This window comes from Taudactylus pleione, unplaced genomic scaffold (genome assembly GCF_031769625.1).
Source record: "Taudactylus pleione unplaced genomic scaffold, aTauple2 ptg000038l, whole genome shotgun sequence".
Taxonomy (NCBI): domain Eukaryota; kingdom Metazoa; phylum Chordata; class Amphibia; order Anura; family Myobatrachidae; genus Taudactylus; species Taudactylus pleione.
In genome coordinates this window covers 2886568-2898576 of record NW_028284440.1, presented here as the reverse complement: position 1 = coordinate 2898576, position 12009 = coordinate 2886568, and the positions used below count along the sequence as shown (strand labels likewise).

The 12009-nt window shown below is 43.3% G+C and overlaps 1 protein-coding gene across 5 annotated transcripts in view; it reads left to right on the top strand.

The window, feature by feature from the left end:
• The first annotated feature begins 1945 nt into the window (after positions 1-1945).
• BEST3 (bestrophin 3) overlaps positions 1946-12009 on the top strand; it is a 62778-nt gene continuing 52714 nt past the window's right edge. For 3 of the 5 annotated variants that reach the window (XM_088452518.1, XM_088452516.1, XM_088452513.1), the window contains exon 1: positions 1946-2131. The gene's annotated coding sequence lies outside the window, so the exon portion shown is untranslated. Of the gene's footprint in view, positions 2132-2676; positions 2784-8577; positions 8737-12009 lie in introns of all 5 variants that reach the window. The other 2 variants (XM_088452514.1, XM_088452515.1) reach the window with 2 other exon arrangements.

The window sequence follows — 12009 nt, the reverse complement described above, 5'->3', positions numbered from 1 at the left end:
GCACATACAGCTAATAAAACAGCGGTTTCATACAAAGTCCTATGCATTCGCTAATATGCGACTAGTTAACAGCGCAATTGTGCGTATTAATGTGTGTATGAGAAATGGTGAAAAATTCAATCGCATGGTGCTAATAGTATCATCGCCACATGTACTAAAATGTGAGTTTATCTAAAATGGCGCTTAGGGTGCCATTCGCAAAATGGCGTCTTGTGATCTCATTTCCAAGATGGCGTCTTGCGGCCAGTCGCAAGATGGCGTCGCCGCGATTAAATTTTAAACTGAACTTGTCTCAGCCAATTATTCAGCTTTGACAGGGCCTTGAAGCTGTACAGGCCAGGAGGCCAGTGTCCATACTTGCATGCAGGCAGGGAGAACCAAGAGAGACTTTGGAATCTATTCATTAAGCCTTGGAGTGAGATAAAATGGAGAAAGATAAGTCCCAGCCAATTAGCTCCTAACTGTTAGTTCACAGGCTCTGTTTGAAAAATGACAGTTAGGCGCTCATTGGCTGGGATTTATCTTTCTCCATTTTATCTTTCTCCAAGGCTTAGTGTATGCCTTGGGGAAAGTCAAGCCAGGCCAGGAGGCCATGTCTATACCTGTGAGAGACAGGACTAAAGACTGAGGGCCTGATTCAGAGATGGACGGATTTACACAGCTGCACACAAGCGGCTGTGCAATCTGTCCATCTCACATGCAAATGTAGAAGGAGGTGTCAGACACCTCCTTGCTGCATTTGCAATCCCAGCACTGTGACTGACATCAAAAGCTGGGATCACCATCAACACTGATGGGTACTCTTTTGGTCAGGCTACGGGACCTGAAGCCTCCGGCAGACTGGCCAGTGCCTGGTCATGCAAGTGGCCAGGAATCTGCGTCTGCCGATAATGCACATACATTGAAATGTTGACCCCAGGAATCTTGGTGTTACAAGTTTTATTGAAACCCGAGTGCTGCGTTTACTTTGCTTGTTTATATATATATATATATATATATATATATGTATATATATATATATATATAAACAAGCAAAGTAAACGCGGCACTCGGGTTTCAATAAAACTTGTGCGGCGTGCGCACTGCGCGTGTGCGAAGCCTGGAGCGAGCGCAAATAGCACTCGCTCCGGCGCTCGCATCCAAAAGGGGCGGCTGTCGATGTTGGTCGACAGCTTGCCCCATTTTGGAGGCGGCCAGGGGGGGTGGCTGGCCAAATGGAGGAGTTCCCGAAGAAACGCCTGCCGTTTGGGGGCGGCCCCACAGACATCAGGAGTTTGCGGGAACGAGACCCTAGCACAAGGGTCTCGACGCAAGCCCCATGGTCGTAATGGTCGCGACCATCACCTGGCCGCTCACAAAAGCTGTGGGTGGTCACCCACAGCTATGCGAGTGGCCAGTGGGCCGGTTTTAAAAAAAAAAGCGGCCACCCTGATTCAGAGCAAGCGCACGCTTTTTGCGTGCGGCTGTGAATCAGGCACTGTGTTCTTTATAATGATAACAATATACAGTTATTTAGAATGCATCATTTTGCATGTGTCTGTATATTTGAATTCATCTGTGAATAGGGGTCTCTCTTCTGAAGAGTTTACACTACAGTCTAGTATGCTTCAATGCCAAAGTATGTACAGGTATTCCCATCTACAATATTATAGCAGTCTAAACTTTATTTCCAGGTGGTCATGGGTTACAGATATATTCCTGAATCCACAACACAGTATTGCTTTAAGAACACCGCGATCCTTTTAGAACTCACTGCACAGACTAATCATGTTTAAGGTTTTAGTGACATTTAGATGTGTTCAAAGATCCCTTAGTCAATGGTGTTCTGTAAACGGCAGGTGGATTTATAAATATAGACTAAGAGAGCGCAAGATCAGCAGCTGCTAGCTGTTTTCGTCTCATGGAACAGTCTCTGATGCAACTGAGTGTGTATTGGCACAAACAGGCTACCAGGGAGGAAGACACTTTCCCTCCTGTACTTGTCAGTCTGGTCTCCAGGGACTCCCTAGTGCTCCTTGAGAAGTGACTTGATTACCAGCAGAAGGCGGTTGTGACTGTATCATTTCTGAACTTCACAGTCTTTCTTGACCACAAGGACTCTTAAAGGACAATCTCCTGATTCCCATATCAGGTTGGTTAAATACACATCTTTTCAGTACCTAGAAAGCTTTTATTGTTTTCAAGAAAATGAACAGTGTCTTATTTATTAATTAGTAAACTGGAATTTCATTTTAAACGGATTAATTTATTGACATTCATATTACTGTATTTACTGTTTTAACACTGTATTAAAGTGATACATTTAAACTGTACTAAATAAATGTATTCATATAATAAAGTCAGTGACAATGTAACAATAATTTGTAATAACATTGCTGCCTAGAAAAACCTTCTAACTGTACATAATGACTTAGTGGCAAGAGTGTAACACACTATCACCGTGCTATATAATTTGGTGGTGAAGAGGTACATGTACCCTTCTCTGCTCTTCTGAGCATGTTTGGGGGGGCCGGCATGTTCAGAAGAGCAAAATGGGGTTCTTGGAGCAGATGGACCCGTATCCCCAGTTCTGCTCACCACATGAGCTAATTGTAGCTACACCACTGACTGCTGTCATGCTTTCCAAGTATTTACAATCATGATAGACAAATACAGATTCTATTTACATTGTTGCAGGCCTAAAACTCATTACACTGTTGGGCCATCAGAAGAGAGCATATGGAGAATGCCAGGGAAGATATGAGCCACACAATTATTCTCCATGGGCCACATCTGGCTCACAGGTCTGGTTTTAGTCTTTTAATATAACTATAATGGCTGTATTTATTATTGGGGAGCACAAGTGTGCTGCTGATCGCAGATCCCCGATGTTTGGGAATCTGTGCATGTGCAGGACCCATTCTGTGCATGTGCAGCATGGTCCTGCGAAAACGCATGCGGGCCCTGCTATGCCTCCGTCTGATTGACAGGCAGAGGCATTTGCGGTGCGGGGTCAGGGATGGCCTGCGTTTCCGGAAATGGGGGCTTGTTGTCTCCATTTTCCAGAAGTGGCGGGGTCTGTGTCCTCGGATGCAGACTTCCTGGCCTCGCAGGCTGCCAGGACCCGGGCAGGCTACGGTAGTCTTCAGCTACCACAGCCTGCACAAAGGAGCGACCATCAGTCACAATGGTTGCGCTGGTGATCCCAGACAGCGCTGAAATCGCAAGTGCAGCAAAGAGGTGTCAGACAACCCCTGCTGCATTTGTTTTTTTGCAGGATGGAATTGCAAAGCCACTTGTGTGCGACTTTACAGTTCCATCCTCTGCTGAAGCAGGCCCTTTATACATTAAGAGTCATTGTGAATACAAATAAAAAAAGTGGATTTTAATAAATTTATAACCATGGCATGTTTATAGGAAAGTGTTGACTGGAAATAGCTTTATTTTGCAAAGATAATATTCAATATGATATTAAAAATGGTGGAACATTTTTGGAATTAATTACACCATAGAAAGTGGTCGACTTAGTGCTTGGCCTCAAAATCACTTTTAGAGCCACTTCTATTTAAACGTTTACTCCAATTTGTACTCCCCCTTTGTACACTTTGCCATCAGAGTGATATCAATAGGATTGTTTTATTAACTGCATTCCCTGAATTTAAAACATTTGATTTGCAAAGCTGTATGCAATATTTTTGAGGGCTGTTTACCAAATAGCTTCCCCAACAGCTTCTAGATGCAGTGAATACAATTTGCATTAAATTTGCCTCTGACTGTTCCTCTCATTGGTCTAATTGTCTACATGCACACTTTACAACAGACTCCATCATATACCAGCACGCATTCATTTTGGATTTAGTGATTATATATATATATATATATATATATATATATAAAAAAATATATATATATATATATATATATATATATATATATATATATATATATATATATATATATATATATATATATATAGGAAAAAAGTACATCTAGAAAATAAACCCATATGGATGTTCTAATAAGTCACATATGACAATGATGTTGCCCCTGTATTTGTTTATCTGACATTGGGTGAAGCCAGAAAAGTACTACAGACACACATCAAATGGACCTTGTAATATCCTTATAGAACATAATGGACATAAATATTTTTTCTTTGCGGCAAAACAAAGAATGCATATTGTAACTAGAGATGTGCGCCGACCCCCGTGTTTTGGTTTTGGATCTGTATCTCCTTGTGTTTTGGATCTGGATCTGGTTTTGGATCTTTTTCCTTGGTGTTTTGGTTTTAGGTTTTGGTTTTGGATCTGTATTTGTTCCAAAAAATAATTTAAACAGCTAAAACCACATAATCTGGGCCTGTTTTTGTTCCTACAGTATTATTAAACTTAATAACAATAATTTTCAGGCATTTCCATGCATTTTTAACCACCTCACAGCTCACAATATTTCACTATTTTTCATCAAAATAGACCAAAGGCTGCAGCGAGCTGGCTAGCTAAAGTAAGCAACAGAGCAGTGGCACAAACACACGGCAGTTTAAAAAAATATAGGACATCTATGAAACATTGCCACACAGCATTGCCAAACTATAATAATGTCAGTTGGCAATGCCCTAAATTGTGCCAAATGTAAAAGAAAGAGGTGCAAGATGGAATTGTCCCTCCCACCCACTCTTATGTGGGATATTAAAAAGGACATGCACAGCACTTTAGCGACTAGGACTCACACTTTCATGGCTGAAGTCCTCGGTTTGTTTGGGCCCCCACAAAACACTTTTTGGTAGGACTACCTTCAATTATTAAGGAGGAAGTTGATGATGAGGGTGTTGGTGGTGGAGATTGCATGTGCTGGTTCAAACTGCTGGTAGCTGATATTGGACTGCTTGTTATTAATTTACAAATTATTAGAATTTTGTTAAATAAATTGCATGAACTCGCTGCAACTGACGTAACAGGGAGGAGGTGCCTAGATGGTGAATGTCCCTTACTCTGCTAACTTTGGCTTTACAAATAGACAGATGCCTTCACAACTTTTGTCAGAATTCAGATTAAAATAATTCCACACCCAAGACGTGGCTTTTCTGGCTTTCTTTTTTATCATGAACAAGAACTGCTGCCACTGGTGGCTGATTTATGCAAGCAACATCCTCATCATCAACATCCTCATTAGCGTCAGATAGGACACAAATTCCCCCTCATCCTCCTCTTGTACTTACTCCACACTATCATCCTCATTTTCTATTATTTCACCATCTAATACTAGCACAACCATCAAGGCGTCAGTGATCCGCTGTGAAACTTGGTGACAGCTTTTATACTTACTTCCTCTATCAAAGGACTGTTTAATAGTCAATTGTTTTATTAAATTACTACTACAGGTTGAGTCTCCCATATCCAAAATGCTTGGGACCAGGGGTATTTTGGATAACGGAATATTCCGTATTTTGGAATATTTGCATATCATAATGAAATATCTTGGGAATGGGACCCCGATATAAACACCGAATGCATTTATGTGTTATATACACCTTACACACATAGCCTGCAGGTAATTTTATACAATATTTTCAATAATTTTGTGGCTCAAGCAAAGTTTGTGTACAGAAATGAAATTCATTTATGTTTCATGTACACCTTATACACACAGCCTGAAGGTAATTTTATACAGTATTTTTAATAATTTGTGCTTAGGCAAAGTTTGTGTACATTGAACCATCAAAAATAAAAGGTTTTATTATCTCAGTCATGCCAAAATTATTTCGTAATATTACGTATTTCGGAATATTTGGATATGGGAGACTCAACCTGTAGTAGTAGTCTTCTTGGTCCCTTTCTGGGATGAAGATCCACCCCCAGCAGCAGCAACAGGCATAGCACTCAAGGATCCTTCTGAGGAACAATGGATGGGAGAGGAGTCAGTCCTTGTGATATTGGATGCAAGACTACTTCCGATCACGAATGAGGATGTTGATGATGATGCAGGTGTTGGTGGTGGAGATTGCAGTTGCTTGGATACAGATAGAAGGGAGCAGCTAGGTCAGCGTCACCAAGCTATTACAGCGCACCTAAGTTGCAGCTAACGCACACAACCACACAAAAAAATATATATATTTAAAACTGGGGGAGAGCACCCCTGAACGAGGCAGCAACCCCTTGATATACGACAGATGTAGCAATCCTGTGCAACTACGTTGCTGATTGGCTAACGCGCACACACACACAGAAAAAACACTTTTACATTTTTTTGCACTTGGGGGGGAGAGCACCCCTGAACGAGGCAGCAGCCCCTTGATAAATGACAGATTCAGCAATCCTGCACAACTACATTGCTGACAAGTGTGGCTAACGCGCGCACACACACAGAAAAAAACCCTTTTTTAAAAAAAAAATTGCACTTGGGGGAGAGCACCCCTGAAAGAGGCAGCAGCCCCTTGATAAACGACAGATGCAGCAATCCTGCATAACTACGTTGCTGATAAGTGAGGCCAGGGCCGTAGCTAGGGTAGTGCGACCGGTGCCATCGCACAGGGCACCACAGGTCAGGACCTGTCAAATTTCTGTTTATTATCATTCTCGCTTGTAGCTTCCTCTTATTTCATCCCCAGCATCTCCTGGCCTCCCCTATCTCTTCCCTGACCATTCCCCATGAGGCCATTCCCATTTTTTGGGTGCATTATGTCCCTTTGAAAAATGAGGGGGGCGCCAATGCTCTTTCTGGCACAGGGTACCAAAAAGTCTAGTTATGGCTCTGAGTGAGGTTAACGCGCAGACACACAGAAAAAAACACTTTTTTTATTTTTTTGTACTTGGGGGGAGCACCCCTGAACGAGGCAGCAGCCCCTTAATAAACAACACAGGCAGCACCCCTACACAGCTACATTGTTGATAAGTGCGGGTAACGCGCACACATACACTGGCGGTGAAGAGCACCCCTGATGGATAGAGCACCCCCTGGACAACACAGCAGCACCCCTTATGGACTGCAGTGACACAGGAGTCACTGAACCCCCCCTCTTCTGTCTGCAGCACAGCTCAGAGTAACACAGCCCTTATGGACAACAGGCACAGCACAGCAGCCAGCCCTAGTATGGAGTCTATGGACTACTGGACAATAGCCAGCTAGCCCCTATGACAAGTGACAACAGCCAGCCAGCCCCTATGCAGTATGTGGACATTAAGCAGCTAGCCCCTGACAAGTGACAACAGTAGCCAGCCCCTATGCACACACAGCAACAGCACAGCGATCACAGCCCCCTCCTTCACTCTCCACAGCCGGAATGAAAATGGCGGCGATCGCGGGACCTTTTATACAATCCAAAACCCGCGAGAATCCGACAGCGGGATGATGACATTTTTCCGCGTTTTGAGATCCGAGTCAGGCAGGAAAACCCAAACCGACTCGGATCTCGGCTCAGATCGCTAAGTTCGGGTGGTTTCGGATCTCTGAGATCCGAACCCACTCATCTCTAATTGTAACAGTTGCATTTTGTATTATATCTTACATCTGCATTCTCTACGCTTCTTGCATTGTATTACTTATAATCTAGCTCAAATAAATAAATATAGGAGTAATTTGAAATTATATTTCTTTTACGCAGGCACCCACAGAGTAGGGAAAAAAACTGTATTAAAATGATGACACAAGGGCCAGCTTGTCAGCCTTGCAATTCTAAAGCCGGGTACACACTAGACGACGTATAGTGGGTCCGACATCTTTAGCAATGGGATACACACTTGCCGATTCCGGCAGCGACGGCAGGGGCAATGCTGCATTCGGCAACATGGCCCTAGTTAATGATATCCCCCGGCGGAGGATGAAGCAGGAGCGCGCATCGTCAGCGACATAGCAGGTACACACTACATGATGATGTCCCCTATATGTTGCTCAGATCCGCCCTATCGGATGACATATCATCTAGTATTACAATGGGGGTGGGATAGCCGCGCTATTTAGACAGGGTGCCTCTAAGGTGTGTCACCGGGGCTGCCACAGATCATTGTGATCCCTTCCAAGATCACAAATAAAAACGGATATGTAGAAATGATCATATAGGGCGCACCTGGTTGGCCTATATATACTTAATCAAAAAATCTAATGGTTTACACAATATATGTACACTATTCAGAATAACTGAATACAAATATTGAGTAAATATATATGTATATATATAAAAACAAATGATTTATTGATGACAAAATAAAATGTGACAAATAAGAACATGTATCAGATTAGATGTTAGAAAAAATTCAGGCATAAAAACATATGTATAATAACAATAGGTCATGTAGTATGTATATCCTGACCACCATATAAACAATGTCTCTTGATGTAGATATAAAAGAGTGGTTTTACACTTAATAAGGGGGGGGGTTGGTCCAATCCTGTTTTACCCTTCACACTTACAGTGCTCCATAATAAAATTCATATTAAATGGAGTCTGATTAGGTATTGTAAAAGATGTTTGCTGAGTAGTCAATGGAGAAGCTCAGTGGCTTATGAAGTTCGTAGTGGTGATGTGAACGATACCGACTGGTATAATTTCCTTAATGTGGGTGCGCACACCTCCTACCTTATCCTGGACTGTCTTGTTTGCAGCTTTCACAGAATTCGGGAAGGACTTGATGCTATAGCCGCCTCGTTGAGTTCCTTGTGTGTAGTGGTATACAGAGGAGGTCCGTGTTGACAGGCTTCCTTCGTGGTGCCGGCATTCAAAGCGGCAGGTTCGGTTCCCCCTGGGGTGAGCTCTTATCACAGGTCCGTGCTTCCTGCTGCTGTCTGATGTTCTGATGTAGGCTGGCGCTTGTCAGTATGAAAGTCTGTAGTTGGTTTAGACGTCTAAACAGTGTTGTCCTGTTGTCCTACGTGTTTCTACCAGGTGGGCTTCGTCAGGGACAGTGTTGGTCTTGCTGTATGCAAATTGCTTCCTTTAAAGGCTACCTTGACTGCACCTCATTTAGAACATCGTTGTAATTCCCTGATTCACAGGGATCTGCTGTGCTGTCTCAAAAATTGTGTTTCACTTTGAATAACTGGTGGAGACCTAGCATGCTGTTTCTAAACATGTCTTTTTCATTGGCAGCAGTAATTACAGTTCTGACATGGATAGATTTTAAATAATAACATATAGGGAATAAATGAACAGAGAGCTCCACCTAGAATAAAAATGTAATAAATCAAATAAATCCTACAAACTGACACATTAGTGCAGAGTTAGAATTTACTGGAAATGAAATTAAATAAAATAGAATTAACTAAAATAAAAATAGAGATATGATAAAGAAAAAATTAAAAATAAAAGTAAAAATAAAAATGGATAATAAAATGGAAATTGTATAAGACAATATGTTCATTGTAATATTAAGGTACGACAGATTAATGTTTTCTAAGGATGGTAAAACTTGGATCTTGTGTATGTGTCTTAATAAGGGAATACCCTACATGGTTGTCCTGCAAGGATAGTGTTGGATACGGAGTGTCTCAGCATCCTATATAGTTAAATGAAATCTCTACAATGCTTCAAATGATGAAATTTGCATGTCAGAATGGATGATCCATCCAACAAGAATTCACTATTAAAAACAGTACAATCTCTTTGAAGCATTCAAAGGGATTGTAGGGAGTCTTCCTCCCTCTGGACAAGATCTTGACCTTACAAGCCAGAATACGCACCTTTCTCAGCCAGCGTTGGGTGCCCATACACTCATGCATGCAAATTCTGGGGTCTTTGATCGCAACGTTCGACATGGTCGAGTATGGTCAGTTCCACTGTCGGCCTCTTCAATGGGTCATTCTAAAGCGGTGGATCAAGTCTTGTCTGAACCTCAAGGCACAGACTCTCAATTTTCCCCAGGAGTCACGACTCTCCCTACTCTCCCTAACCTCCAGTGCTCACATCTGGACAAGGGCTGCCCCTTTTGGATTCCAGGACTGTGTCCTACTCACCACCGATTTAAGCCTTTGGGGGTGGGGTGCGGTAATGTGTGACCTAACCTTTCAAGGTCGTTGGACGCATCAGGGAGTCAGCTTTCCATCAACATCCTGGAACTTTGTGCTGTGTACAGGGCTTTGTGTCAAGCACAGCACCTCCTTCAGGGACGTACCAGTAAAGTTACATTCAGACAATGCAACCGTGGTGGCTTACATCAACCACCAGAGCGGCACACACACAGTCAAGGAGCCATGCAGGAAATCAGCTGAATTCTTTGTTGGGCGGAGCATCATCTTCCAGCACTCCTCATCCCGGGAGTTCAGATTTGGGAAGCGGACTTCCTAAGTCGTCAGGATGTTCATGCAGGCGAGTGAACGCTGCATACAGACATTTTTCAGCTGCTAGACTGCTGTTAGGGTCTGCCAGACATAGACATGATGTCGTCTCATCACAATCATCAGCTACCAAGATACTGCTCCCACACCAGTGATCCGGAAACTCTTCTGGTACACTCCTGGTGGTTCCTTGGACCCTCCCTCTGATTTACAGTTTGCCTCCGATCTCAATGATTCCGCGTGTTCTCCGTCAATTCAAACTGGAGGGAGGCTTGTTGATCCTGGTGGTGCCAGATTGGCCTCGGCGTGTGTGGTACGCAGATCTGCTGGGCGTTTCCATAGACAACCACTGTAGCCGTATCTTCTGTCTCAGGGTCCGTGTTTTCATCCGGATTTGACCCGTCTCACTTTGACAGGGTGTCTCTTGAGGCATCCATCCTAAGAGCAAAAGGATTCTCTAGGAGGCTTGTTCGGACCATGCTGCAGGCTCGGAAGCCTTCCTCAGCACGTATCTATCACTGGGTTTGATGTACCTATTTTTCTTGGTGTGTGACTAGATGTTTAACCCCAGGTCTTTCTGCCTTTCCCGGATCCTTTCCTTTCTGCAGACAGGTCTGGATTTGGGCCTCCGACTCTCGTCCTTGAAGGTCCAGGTTTCGGCCTTGTCTGTTCTCTTTCAAGGGCAGATAGCACTGCTCCCGGATGTGCAACCTATTTTCCAGGGAGCTCTCCATGTTCAGCCACTGTTCATGTCTCCTGTTGCTCCTTGGGACCTGTCTCTGGTTCTTAGAGCTCTCCAGTCGGCTCCCTTTGAGCCGTTACAGAAGGCTGATTTGTGCTGGCTCACATTGAAAACTGTTTTTCTTCTAGCCATCATGTTGGCCTGGAGAGTGTCTGATTTGAGCGCCCTATCATTTTGCTCCCCGTTCCTTATTTTCCATCTCGGCACAGCTGTGCTGCAGACTCGCCTGGGCTACCTTCCCAAGGTGGTAACTCGCTTTCACATAAATGAATAAATTGTTCCAGATTATGGATTCTTCTCAGCCAGAGGCTTCCTTGTATGTGGTAAGAGCTCTCCGACTTTATGTCAAAAGGACTAGAGATATTCGCAAGTCAGATTCTCTGTTCGTCTTATATGACTTTCATAAGAGGGGCTGGCCGGCTACTAAACAGACCTTGGTCCGCTGGCTCCGCTTCACCATTCGCCAGACTTTCTCCAAGCGAACCTTCCTACCCCTGCCTTGGTGACGGCTCATTCCACCCTGTCAGTGGGGACTTCTTGGGCAGCACGCTGTGGGGCTTCTGCTTTAACAAAAGTAGGCAATTATGGTATAGAACCCTCAAATTGGGACTGAATTGATTTGTTGTTTTGGGGAGTTTTCTCCTGGTCCTTTTTTATTTAAAAAAAAAGTGTATTTTCCACCCCTGAAAGCTCATTTGAATAACCTCATCCCACAAAATTAAGACTCATGTTACCATTTAGGTGCAAAAGTAGCGGTATTTGTGCACCTAATCCTAATCTCTCCTAATTAAGGCATGCCGAAGTGCTCCCATAGGGTGTACACAAGTCTGCCCCTCAGCTGTTGCCGCTATTTGGCTCACATAATCATGTTAATTTCAACACTTGTGATGAAACAGGTGCACAACATCACAAAAAAGCATTTGTGTTTCTTTGTACAATTAGGGGTATATTTACTAAAGTGAGAGTTTTTAGAAGTGGAGATGTTGCCCATAGTAACCAATCAGATTCTACATTTAACTAGC